The following is a 14103-nucleotide window of genomic DNA, read 5'->3' as shown; positions in this document are numbered from 1 at the left end:
ACAACAAGTGTTGGCTAGTATATAGAGAAAAAGGAAACTTCATGCAATGTTGGTGGGAATGTAAATTGGTGCAGCCACTATGGAAAACAATATGAAGGTTCCTCAAAAAATTAAAAATAGAATTACCATATGATCCAGCAATTTCACTACTATCTATCTGAAGTATCTATCTGAAGAAAACAAAAACACTAACACAAAAAGATATAAGCACCATTATGTTTATTGCAGCATTATTTGCAATAACTGAATATGGAAGTAACCTGTATCCATCCATAAACAAATGAAAAAGAAGATGTGGTATGTATACATGATGGAATACTATTCGGCCAAAAATTCTTATCATTTGCAACAACATGGACGGACCTTGAGGGTATTATGCCAAGTGATATAAGTCAGTCAGAGAAAGACAGATATCAAATGATTTCTCTTGTATGTGGAATCTAAAAAGCAAAACAAACTAAACAAAACTCGGACTCATAGATACACAGCACAAGTTGGTGGTTGCCAGAAAGTATGGGTGAAGGAGATCAAGAAGTACAAACTTCTAGTTATAAATTAAATGGCATGGGGATATAAAACATAGAAAATATAGTCAATAACATTGTATTAATTTTTTATGGTGGCAGATGGTAACTAGACTTATTGTGGTGAATATTTCCAGTGAATACAGATGTCAAATCACCATGTTATACACCTAAAACTAATATAATAATGTATGTCAGTTGTATCTCAAAAAATAACCAAGTCTCTAAAAACAGAAAATAATTTTATTCCCATGGCGGGAAGTCTAATTCCTTTCATTTTATCTCCTAACATAAACAAAGAAAACTACTAAGAAATCATTAAGAAGTTGATGCAAAAACAAAACCCCTTTTGAATATATGAGCTACATCACTTTATTCTCCAAGTACTTGCTAAGGTCCCAGGTACCCAAGACAGAGCCAGGTGCAGGAAAATAATTCATACCAAGACTTATTGTAATGCTAGTAAAAAGGCAATTGAGGCTTTTTGAAGCCATATTGCTGCAGGTTGAAAAAAAAAAATTAACCTGTGTGCTTTTGAATAGAAGGAAGAATTTTGTTTGTGGGCATTGGCATGATTGTTCTATGTAAAATGTGGAGATTGCACAACTCTAATATAGAAAAGAAAATGTATAAGCAAGCCATATTCTAACCTTGAATATGTGGTTGCTTTTAATGACACAGTGCATCAAGGTCAAGAGAAGGTGCCCTCAGCAGATGGAAGACTTTCCAAACTGAAAAAGCTTCACTTACATTTAAAATATATTGCATTTCACATGATTTCTGAGGAACACTTGGTTCTTCTAGTTATAACCTTGCTTCATTTCTGTAATCATGTGTCAAGTAACTGACTCACCTCATAGGCTTCCCCTGCGAGGTGTTTTCTGTGGAAAGGCTGGGAGAAAGAGGTGGAGGAAGGTATTTCTTAGTATCTCGTTACAAACCCACTAGGTGTCACTGCTTTCAGTGGGACTCGGGAAAGGAAACAGTCAGAGGACACGTCTGTGTCTTGGCAAAAAATAGATTTTCATGGCACCTTGACTTTTTAATCTTTAAAATACTAAGAGAACTGCTTAGGACACTTTCTTGTGTTTATTTGTGTCTGTGGTTCCATTATTTTGATTTTTTTCCAAGATTGAGTTCTGCAGTATTTATATTTGAATCTTATTTTGTTCAGAAATAGTTTGTTGAAGCTATTCTAAAACAAGTATCCACCTTAACTTTTTAAATACACAATGGAATTATTAAAGGCGTTTGAGTACTTTGGTAACTCAGAACACATTCATAAGGTTTCATCTCACAACGTTTGCAAGGCGCTTTAGAGAAGAGATGCCACAGGCTTTCGTGCCGGTGGTATGGAAGCGATTTTCTTCTTTCTTCTTATTATCCTGCCTCTCATTCTGTCTTCTTTTGCTCTTCTTGCTCTTCCTTTCTCTCTCCCAGTTTCATGAAAATTCATTTATCTGTGACATTTAAAGACTCTGTCTGAGAGGTGTCTGGAGCTATGGCTGGCTGTGTACATCAATAGTTTCTTGGAACCTGGCACTCTGTCAATATTTGGGGGCCTCGGTAACCGCACTTATATGCACTGCCTGCCAGCCATCACTCTCTTGGTGTCTCAGTAACGACTCTGAATGATCGGATATTAGCATGTCGACTTCTTTTACAACTGGCAACACTTTGTTGACAGTATATGGACATCTTGCATTTGCCTCCTGCACCTTTGTGTTTGTGTGCTTCTTTTATATGATGTCATTTTCACCTCCATGTACAAAAATAGGAATCTCCTAAACAGACTATTATAAAACTGAAATAAATGGCATCATTGTATGATCTCGGTTTGGTGACTTTTATAGGATATAGCTATGTGCATAGGCAACACAGTCTTGATTATATCTAGGTATTTCTTTCTTGGGTCATATTTGGACCAAAATTGGTCTTGCTATTTTATGGTAGAAATATATATGTTGAGACTTCATAAGTGAAGTCTCCATAGTTCATGTATGCGCCTCATGTGGTAGAGATTTAGCTACATAAGGAAAAAATATTATTAGGTTGGAGAGAGAAGATTATCCTCTGAAACAAAAACAGTTTACATTTTCAAACATTTCTCAGTTATCCTTTCTACTCTTCAGTATAATGGCCCATTTATAAATTAAATCATTAAAGTGTTATGATGTCAACTTTCCTATGTACTGCCCTAGATAATAGCATTATGGCCTTTCGAAGTTTGTAAGAGAGACCAATAGCAGACATTTTAGTTTGCTGAAGTATTGTGTGCTCTCAACCCATGTATAATCATTACCATATCCTATGTGGGAATATGTCAGGAATCTGGACTTTAAAAAAAGAAACATGGAAGGTGAGGGTTTACCAGCAACCAGTCTTACCTTGAAGATCTGCGTCCAGCCTAGGATAAGTACAGAAGGATTTGCAAGCTTCAGGTCATGCTCAGATTGAATAATCCAGGTTTCCTATATCCCAGGGACTCTTCTGAAACTATTATTGCTTCTGGATGGAATTATTAACTGCTGCTTCCTTGGACTCATTGCAACAGTAATAATTCCTAAGATGAAGGAGTTCATCCAAGCTTTGTTTCATTCATTGATCTTTCCCATTCTGGATTTTCAGTTCAGGTCCCTAACATATGAGTACTTGCTTTCATATAGGATCCTCTATATACCATGGCAAATTTTCTTGTTAGGACTGAAAAAAAAAGTACCTAATGAACAGTATCAATGCAGTTCTGGTACAAATGAACACAAATTCAGGACTTCTAGGGCCTTTAGTTATATTTCAGAAAAGGAGATACACATATTTATTTGCTTCATAATTATAAATCATAAGTAAGGCTAAAAGTTTGTTTCATCAGCTACAAATGCTTCCTCCAGATTTTATGTCATAATATGTAAATCATTGTTTAAGTCCAATCAATCATCATCTTTAATAGGATGAAGTCCTTTTGGGGGTGTCATATTAAACTAGACGCATGGATGGACAAAGAAATGTCACAAGGACTCCAACCACCAAAAGTCATCTGACAGTATAAGCACAGGTCTTGAATTCAAAAAGGAAAAAATAGGCACAAGGATTGAGAGAACAGGAAAAAGGAAAGTGTAGGTATACATGGATTTGTAATATGACCTGCATCAAGGAATTTAGTATTTTCCTTCATAATTCATTTACAAGAACATATATAGTAACATATATGGATCCTAATAAAGAAATAAACATGCTCTCCTGCCTTTGTCTATACTTAGATTGCTTTTGTGGTCCCATAGAAAAGGGGGAATATCCAATAGATGGCAATAATCATAAGATTTTTAAACTGCCAAAACCTCAAGATTTAGTAGAGCACATTTTCAGCACCTTCCATGAACAAATTAGAAACATATCTATTACTATCAATAAGAGTTATCTGCTAGGCTAAGAACTTAACCTCCTCTTGCTGTGGATTCAGAATTTTATGAATATATATTATAACTGTTGTTTATTATATACTGTTTGTTTAATGTTAGACACTAATCTTTTCTGGGGCAGAGGAAGAAACCAGAATAAGATGAGAACATAGAATCATCCTGCAGAATTTATAGCTAAGGACAGAAGGAATTTTGTTTTCTTTTGGATCACTTTAGACACACTTTGGAACTGTAGTTGAAATTTGTTGGGCTGCAATTTAACCATCTCTTTCTGTTAATACTAAAACGTTCCCTTAACTAAAGCAGGAAAGATACGGGTTCTTCTTTCTTAGAAATCCTAGCAACTTCTTCAGCTCTTTCTTTGCTAATGTATATTTTGTCTACTGATCACAGAATGAAGTGACAGAACTGAGGACAGTAGGATAGAGGTACTGAGGAAATACCTCTGATCCCACCTCAGCAGGGAAGGCACATAAATTGACTCTTCAGCGTTAGCCACCCCTGGCAGAAATGAAGTAGCTGCCTGACTGGATGGCTAATAAGCAACAGAACACTTGAAGGGGTTGTTTACAAGGTCTATCTTAACAAAGGTGAAATACACTGCTGTCATGAGGATGAGGTATGTTGGAGATGAGGTATGTTGAGTATCACTCAAAGAGACTCACAATCCCAACACCAAATAGCACAAGAGGTAAATGGCCTATCTAGCTCTGGTTTTGTTATGACCCCATCTCAGGGACATTTTTACTCAGATATCTGTCTCCCTCTATTTTTTAGTCAGTAAATTATTATTCTTATTCTTAGTTTATGAATGACTAAATGATTAATATAATGATTACTACCTTGACCTTCCTAAAAGTCTGTTTGCCAACTTTCAACTTAAAAAGACCCCAAGTAAGAAGTGTTATTATTACTAAACCAGTGCTTTTTAGGACTCAACTCCAGATCTAGCATAAAGAAAAGTGAATACTGAATTTTGGATGTGCACACAACAGAATGGGGGCTATTGCCTTTGTTCTTTTTGAAAAAAAAAATAAATAAAATGAGCTTACGCTTCCATATGCTTCTCTATAATCAAAGCCCTCTTTTCCCCAATAATTACCAAGTATATACTTTTCAGTTTCTACTCATGTAATAGTGACTTAAAAGCTACCTGCTTAACTAGCAGTCATGGATCCAGTGACCATTTATGTGTCCAGAAGTAATGAATGTTTGATTTTGTACGTTACTCTCAAAAGAATTGTATGCTGGGAATAGACTAGATTAGGGTTTAGACTAATAGATTAAGTTAATTATAACAGATATAAGAATAGATTATCCCGTTAGAAAATATACACCATAGACTTTTTTAAAAAGATTTTATTTATTTTTTTGACAGAGAGAGACAGCGAGAGAGGAAAAAGAAGCAGGGGGGGTAGGAGAGGGAGAAGCAGGCCTCCCACTGAGCAGGGAGCCTGATGCAGGGCTTGATCCCAGGACCCTGAGATCATGACCTGAGCCAAAGGCAGATGCCTGATGACTGAGCCACTCAGGCGCCCTTACACCATAGACTTTTATAGAATAAAATTATATAAAAACAATAGGCTCATCAAAAATTGAGAATAAGGGGCACCTGGGTGGCTCAGGGAGTTAAAGCCTCTGCATTCGGCTCAGGTCATGATCCCAGGGTCCTGGGATCGAGCCCCGCATCGGGCTCTCTGCTCATTGGGGAGCCTGCTTCCTCCTCTCTCTCTGCCTGCCTCTCTGCCTACTTGTGACCTCTCTGTCAAATAAATTAATTAATTAAATCTTTTTTAAAAATTGAGAATAGGTTGGGTAAAAGAATAGGTAGGACAAAATATTTTAGAGGAGGATTCTCTAGAAATTTAATAAATAAGCTGCTTGTTAAAAACATTGTCATATTTTTATTTAATGTAATTTAAAAACAAGATCAATATAGAAAATCAGACTCTTGGCCAGAAGTGGTACTCTGTGGCCAATCACCCAGGAAGGTTGCTGTTAGACTCTAGTTCAGCTTATGGGTGATGATACTTTCACATCTACCTTCATTGTCTCTTCTCTACCAAAATGAAACTCACTATTTGGGAAACTATACCTGAAAACAACAATTTTAATACTTCTATCTGCAAGTTACTAACATGGAATCTAACTTCCATGCAAGGAAATATCCCAGGCAAACCCTGGTAAACTGATTTGCCAGTCATCTGACAATGCTAGGACAGTAGGTAATAACCAACACAATGCCATTTTAATATATTTTCTTTCTTGGCCCAATGAGAGTTCTGGTGAACTAAGGCAAAAGTAGAGTTATGGTCTCACTCCACTTAATTAGCAGAGCTTTGAATTTTGTCTCAAATGACAATCAATGATCAAATTTCTGATCTATTTATTTGGTGCTAAGCACTTCAGAATCCTAAGGAAATGTTTATTAGGGGACCAGTCAATATGGAGAAATGTAGAAATGGTATGCCATTGCCTGGATTCTGGTCTTTGATTACCTTGATTATCTAGACACATGTTTTCCAAAAGAACAAACTCAATGTGGTCTATATTATCATTAGCAGCATTTTGATATGTCAAAAAAAAACTATTTTAATTTAAAATTATATTTTAAGAAGGAGTAAGCAGGGAAAAATGTTGCAAAATCACATTAACAACAGGACACCAGAGATTCTGAGTGGTTGTAAATCACTATTTTAGATGTTGAGGACAGGGAATACATGCTTTCAAAATACGGTGCTTTTATGCACAGTGGCCAAATAGCAATAATTTGAGACTTCAGAGAGAGGGCAGTCATTTGGAATAAACACTCAGTAAAACAGTAAATAAATATAATGTCATTAAATCATGATTAATGTTAGCATTCTTCACAGGAGGGAAAGCAAACCTCCCAAGTGGCAGTTCATTCCACTTCTCCATCACCACATATAAATATATGTAGAGAGAGAATTTTATAATAACTGTACTAGCTTGCCTATGTTAATAGCTGCTGAACTAATACCACACACCTGAACATACATATCCATGTTGCTTACTTTTTGTGGAACATTTTTCTCTCTCCACAAACTAAAGAGTCTGCAAGGGAAGGCATATACTGTGTTTCTTCTGAACCTTCTTGTAAGTCTTGTATTTTCCATTACCCATGATGGTTTGGTAAATGTCAATGATGGACTGCAAATAAAGAATGACTAGCTCTGTGGGCAAAATAACATCTAGAAGTAGAACATAGAAAGTTAATCAAGAGTGTGAAAGGCAAAACAAATTTAAAAATAGTGGTAATAGTGAAATGTGTAAGAAGCATGCAGATTATAGACATTTCTACTATTTCCTCTGAGCATAGGTCAGACACTTAATCATGCTTTTTCTGAATTCACTAAAATTTGAATGAGCATCTTAGAGAGAAAGTTATAAAATACCCTCCCAATAAAATTTAAATTTAACATTTTGAGAAAAAGTTCTTTAAGGAAAAGTCAAAGACACTGAGACTTACTTATTCATCTTAGAAAAAGGAAGGTTGAGATACTGAGCTAATGCCAGTTTTTAAGCAAGTTAAGGGAAATAGGAAATGAGACCTTCTCTTTTTTCTTCACTGAGGACTATAGTAATAAAATGTGCTTATCTTGTGATAGAAAAATCTATAGGTTTGTTAATGAGGTAGGTTCTTGATAATGAGGCCTCTGAATACTGAAAGGAAAGTTGTGGGTCTGTCTCTTGTGAAGCTCTTTTGTTTAAACCAGATAGATTCACATCTTCCTGAAATGGTCTACATGTTTCAGGGAGAAGAGAAGGAATGATTTCTCAAGGTGGTTCACATTTTTTAGGAGTTTCTTCTCTCTCTCTCTATCTTTGAGAGAGAGATAGTCTAATGCAGGTTCCCCACTGGGTGTGATTTGATCTCACAACCCTGAGATCATGACCTAAGCCAAAATCAAGAGACAGAAGCTTAACCTACTGAGCCACTCAGGTGCCCCAACTTCTCTCTCTTTTTAAAGTCACTGTTACTCACAGGCAAAAACTGCTGGAAGCTACAGATTTCTAAATATGCTTGGCATATGTGAAAGCAATAGCAGTGCCACCAAGTTTTTAGTGGACAATTCTCAGGAATCACAGGATGTTAGCCTTTGTTACATGTGGTCACATATGTAGCCATCACACTACGTTCTGATCATTTCCTATAACACCTGCTTTACTACAAACTTGGAACTGTGGGTACAGCTGCCGAAAAAAATTTGCTTGTGAACAAAGAGATTAGAGCATATTGTTCGGTGTTCTATAAAAAGTTATAAATTTTTAGTGGAAAAGTTATCACATTTCACCCTCTGCTTGTTGCTGTCAGTTCTCAAAGTCAAACCCATTACCATTGAACTTACACCATTCCCTTCCTACTGTACTAAGTGAAATGTTTTTGATTCATCCCCCCAAACATGAAGCCAGTAAATGTTGGTGGTGTTTGCTACGAAAAAATGTAGAGGCCCTTGCAATTAGGGAAAAGACATCCTCAGTTAGAAAAAAAGAAAAAAAAAAAATCTACCATACACTTTCTACTTACCTAGCACTCATCTAGGTACTGGAGGGACACAGGTAAGTAAGTTTCCATCAGGAAAGAGTGCTCACAGACTAGTGAGAGAAACAAACATGTAAACAGGTAACTGATACAAAGAGGTATATATTGGAGTAAAGGCATGTGCAAGGTACGGTGTAGATTTGCCTGGGACAATTCTGGCTTGTGACTATGGTCTTGATATAATTATTCACAGGGGCCTTTCACAAAATATGTCCTGGTTGGACAATAAATTATATGGTTACCCTATAAATAGCTATAACCGTCAAATCTGCCTGAGGTTGTCTGGCAAGATTTTCCACAGATTAGGACAGAAAATCAGAGATTAAGAATTCTTTGCCACACATGTTGTCTACATCCAAATGGAAATGAAAAACTTAGTAGACTGACTGGCTTTCATTTCTTCTGGCATTTTCAGAGGGATAGAGTGGGAATTTAACTCTTGTGGGGTAAGGAGAAAAGGACAAAGCAGGGCAATCTAAACCCACTTACTGGTATATGATATGCACAAGGGACATCTTTAAGTAATCCATTAAATTATGGATCCCATGAAGCTCTGAGGATTGAAAAGTGTGTGAGAAAAGACTAGAAGCCATGGAGGGAGTTTTAGAAAGACAACTTAAGATTCAACATAAGGACCCTTATTTTGTACAGAAGGGTTCTAAAGCAGTGTTGGGTTGCCTGTGAGGCTGAGAGCCTTCTGCCCCTGTTGGTGTGCCTCAAAGGCTGAATGGCCGCCATGAGCAAGCTCAGGCACTAGGTGAACACTCGGGCCACTGGTTATTTAATTGCTGAGCCTATTGTTTTACATTATGCAAGGGGTCTTTTTGAGTAGCTTTTAAGGAAGAAGCGTATGCTGGGGAAAATGCCTAGAAGCTAAAACAACAGCAACAAAAACAAAAAGGTAGAAATATTATTAAAAAAACAAACCGAACAAACAAAACACGGTTTGTGTGAGCTAAATGCTCTTATGACCACTCTGAACACACACTAAAAAGAGACCAGGGAATGTCAATACAGATCTCACTGAGCTTATTCTTTGCCACTCTTAAAAGCAAAGCAGCTTTAGATACATAATATTCAGAAGACACACCTCCTTCAGAGGTCCCTACCTCTTGGACACATACTCACTTGAAGACGGAGTTGCCAAGAAGTCTCTCACTTGCCAGTTTGATTTGCATAGTTCCGAGTTGCGTAGGAATGGGACCTGTGGCAAAGCTATCATTAAAAAGAACCAAAACAGAAGACTGAACAAAGGATACATTCTGTGCAAAGTTTGAAGTTTATACTGTCTCAGCAATCCTTGTCATGGTAAGAAAGATGTCCACCCCTTCTCCACCTAAAAAGAATAGCAGAAAGTGACAAAAGGAGGATCCCTGGAGGTAACATGGGAGCAAAAAGTAGGGGAACAAAAGACTGTACACCTGAAGACAGAGAAAGGGTTTGGCATGGACACAGGAGATGCAGCCAGACACCCTGCATTCACAGCAAAGATAGTGACTAAGTTGGAATCACTTTCACCTCTTCCCCAGGGTATGCAAGTAGGAATAGGTCAGGCTGGGGCAAAAGGAATGACATCTTCACGAGGCTCAGCTTTCCCAGGGGCCTAAGAAAGGTGGCAATACAGCTAGAGCCAGAATATTCTCACTGGTCCTTTTATATGAAATCTTGAATATCTGCATTTACCGATTAAAATGTTTTCCAGTATACCAGAGAAAGAAAAGTCTTCTGAAGGCAGTGGAAATGACTTTGGTTCTCCAGTGGTTAAGAGTATAAGGGCTTAAGAGTGAGGAAAGCTAGTTTCAAATCTCGGCTACTTAACAGATTTATGGTAACGTATTTAAGTTTCTCTAAGTCTTAATTTCCACATGTTAAAAAAAATGATAATGCATACACCATTGAGCTCATGTGAAGGCTATATTAAACATGTAAATTGTGTAACACAGGTAGTGTCTGGCAAATAATTATTGACAATAAAATTTTTATTTAGTGAGGACTGTTATCTATTTCCATAACATTGTCTGGTCGCCTATACCAAGTCTGCCTCATTCTAGGTCATTACTTTCCGTCTGGTCCTTGACATTCCACACTAGTTCAGCTTTGACCTACCTCCCCAGACAGTGTGGTATTCTCTCTGCTTCAAAACTTCATGCTTCTGTGTTCTTTGAAAAGTCTGCCTGTAATTATTCATAAATTCAGTACTAACAGTGTGCAAATATTTTAAATCATAAAAAATACATGGCTTTTAGGAAATACTATTCTTGTTCTTGAACTCTGAAGGTACTCTTCATCTCTGACAATATTGACCCTGAGCCCAATAACGTTGAGTGAGCAAGGTATTATTATTTTACCCCTCTTCCTAAGAGGTTAAAATGACTCACCAAAAGTCACTCCGTGATCTCAGGTGATGAATCAAATGAATCAGTCTTGAAATCTTGACCTAAAATCTGCCAGGGTCTCCATTTACTGAGAAAAAGTCAGCCTTGAGAAGATGATCCCCAGTAAATTTTATATTATATTACTTTTTTTTTAACCACATGCTTAAAATGTTTTCTGGATTTGGATTGGCCCTGTGATTACCCACAGAATACAAGGAGAAAGCTATGTAAGTTCCCTTCTCAACAATTAAAGCAGTCCTTGTCACCAAAACTATCATATGTTAGATCACATGTCAGTGTCTGTGACATAGTCAGGCCTTGGCTTCTCAGGATCCACTCATTACAAGTGAATTTATGTGCCTTGAAGCATATGGCCTTGATATATGATCCTGGAGCAAAAGAGCAAGGTATTTCAAGCTGGCCGCAATTTTATTGACTCTTACAGGCTTGCTTTGTAGTCATTCCAATAAACTAGACGAGAAATTTCTGATGCTCCAAGCTATCCAGTCTGCAGGACTCCATTTCATGATTCAGAGTCCAACTAAACAACTCAAGAGTGCTTTTGTGTGACACTGTGACCACAGGAATAAATAATTGCTTAGTAATTCTCTTTGAGGCAGAAAATTCTAAACATGGAGGAACCATTTCCCCTTAATGGGAGCCAGAAATCCTGTAAGTGCTTGAAATGGCATTCACAAGTCTGAATGGTAAACAGATAAAAACAGGAGCGCACCAGTTGCACAAATGACTTGCTTGTCACAAACTTGTCATTGCAGTAATCTAACATTTCTTTCACAGAGCCCGATGGAAAGGATGGAACAAACAGGCCCTGCTGACGTTTTGGCTCTGCTAAGCCTTCCTCGGAGCTAAAGCATCTGCAGCATCTTCCTGTTCTAGACCCTTTATCTGCTGAAGTTAGCTGATACTGTACATGTCAAAGAAATGTTTGACTATTGCATTAACAAGTTGATGACAAGCAAGTTATTCCTGCAACTGAAATACTGCTGCTTTTAGCAGGCTGCCATCTTGACCTTCATCTTCTCCTACAGAAGAACCCTAACAGAACAGAGCACTAGGGAGATACCAGTATTGCTGCCCTAGGCTGTACAGATAAACAGGGACCACCTGTTTGGAATGTGGGCACCTCGGAATAGGGGACGCACCAGGAAATTCCATTTGGGCTATGGATAAGATTTCCCAGTAAAACATAAACATTGCAAACACATTCCACTGTCCCAAGGATTCTCTTGCTGGAATAAAGGGAGCTGCACAGAAATTCATTTTCTGCTGCACCTCCTTCATTCTCCACACACGTGGGGGGACCCGTATATACTTTATAAAATGTTAATAGCTGGGAAAGTTAATGAAAAGTGTATACCAGCTTCAGACCTCATTTTTGCCAGTTCTTGAAGTTCCTCCCATCAGCAGCCTCTTTCCTAACCTCCTCCTCATTCAGGATAGCATCTGGATCCTTCTACACCTTGTCAGAGCCATGCTCTTGTCCCTGAAAAGTCAGGTAGGTCCATTGGCCTCCTCACAGAAACCTTCGACAGCCCTCTCTAAGACACTACCGCTTCATCTCCAACCTCAGCTGCCAGCAGGGAGTGCTCATACGCTGTGCAACTTCCAATTCTTGCCTTGCTGTTTGAGTAGCCCTCCTCCCTTGGGGACCCACCCTTGGTGTTCCTGGAGTGTGCAGTGTGGTGGGTCCCAGGCTTATCTGCATGCAGAGCTAAGCTGGAGCCTGTCACAGGCGCCTGGCCTGTTGGGCCAGATTATTCTGCCTCCACTGGTGCCATGGGCATATCAGCACTGGGAACAATGGAGCCTTTGCCCTAAGACTCTGGCCTTTCATAAAGCTGAGCGTCTCTTACTCATCAAGGTGTCAGGTGCCCTGTATTTTTTTTAGACCCTCTGTTAAAGGTTCATTGATATTGTCTTGGCTGGCTTAAATATCGACGAGAAAACCTTGCATTCTCAGACTTAGTTTCTGCTGTTGCCTCAGGTGCTTTCATTTTTAAAAGTCTTGTGTAAAAATCATTATCATAGTCTAGCCGTGAGAACCCATATTTCTTGCCAAAGTAGTGACGGGACTTACCTTGCTTTTCGATTTGGCAAACTGACCACAGTACTGTCTCCCAGATGAAACGCTCTACTCCCATCCCAAATATCTCACCCTGCAATCTATACCTCCGCTTTGTTACCTCATAAGACAGGTGGGAAGGGTATGAGAGAGGGTCCTGTGTTTTCCACAGTTAAGGATATTACCCCTGGAAAAGGAGGTGAAGGTAGTTTGAGGCAGGGCACTTATATTTTCTGTAAAAGAGCACATGTAAATGAACTATTTGAAATTTAAATGGAGTTCCAGCGACTCTTTCTTTTTAAAGTTCTTGATAGGATTTCTGTAATGATTTTGTGTTTTATATTTTTAATAGAACTTAAATGGCAAAGAAATAATATGCTATTTTTAGTTCAGAAAAAAATAAAAGTCTTTTTTTTATGGGAACTCTCTTTTTAAATACGCATTAGGGAATAGATAATGGCATCAACAATAAAAAAATGTTCTCTCTTTCTAGTCTGAGGGATAGCTGATTAGTATATGTGTATGTATTTTTAGTATGTATTTACTTACTTACATGATTGTTTGTCTATTTATTTTAATAAAGGAAGGACAAGAGAAAAAAATTCTAATGCTAGAGTAATTTCATTAGATTCATAGGGTTTTAGGGCTAGAAAGGAGCTCGATGATAGTCGATGACTTTGTATCACACTCACGCTTAATATGTGGATACAGAGACCCAAAGATGTTTAATAACATAAACAAAGATAAACAAGTTTGTGGCAGAGCTGGGCCTCAAAATTTCTTTCAAACAGTCTCATTTAAATAACTTACATTGATGTACTTAAGTCTAATAGGGCATTTGTTTTTGGAATAATGGGGGTTGCTTCCTGGCTAAGCCAGTTTAGGGATATATACGTTTGAATAGTTTCAAGACATTTATTCCTAAGCTGTATTTTATCTGAGTCTCATAAGGAACCATTACAATTTCAATTAAGATTTTTCTCTTATAAAATTTCAAAGAAACACTTTCCCCATTCCCATTTTGGCACCTGAAAACATATATTTTTAAATGGGTCTGTTCCTTTAGTAAGTATTCATTTAAGCAGGTCATATTCTAACATTCTTGGAGATAAAAAAATCTTTTATCAGATTAAAAGAAATC

The 14103-nt window shown here is 37.7% G+C and overlaps 1 protein-coding gene across 6 annotated transcripts in view; it reads left to right on the top strand.

Moving 5' to 3' along the window:
- The window catches only part of ZBTB20 (zinc finger and BTB domain containing 20), a 770594-nt gene that overhangs the window by 522919 nt on the left and 233572 nt on the right, over positions 1-14103 (top strand). The window lies entirely within an intron of this gene.

Source organism: Lontra canadensis, unplaced genomic scaffold (assembly GCF_010015895.1).
Source record: "Lontra canadensis isolate GAN:19392208 unplaced genomic scaffold, GSC_riverotter_1.0 scaffold6, whole genome shotgun sequence".
NCBI lineage: Eukaryota > Metazoa > Chordata > Mammalia > Carnivora > Mustelidae > Lontra > Lontra canadensis.
The sequence above is the reverse complement of the archived record's forward strand: the minus strand, read 5'-3'. Positions and strand labels throughout refer to the sequence as shown.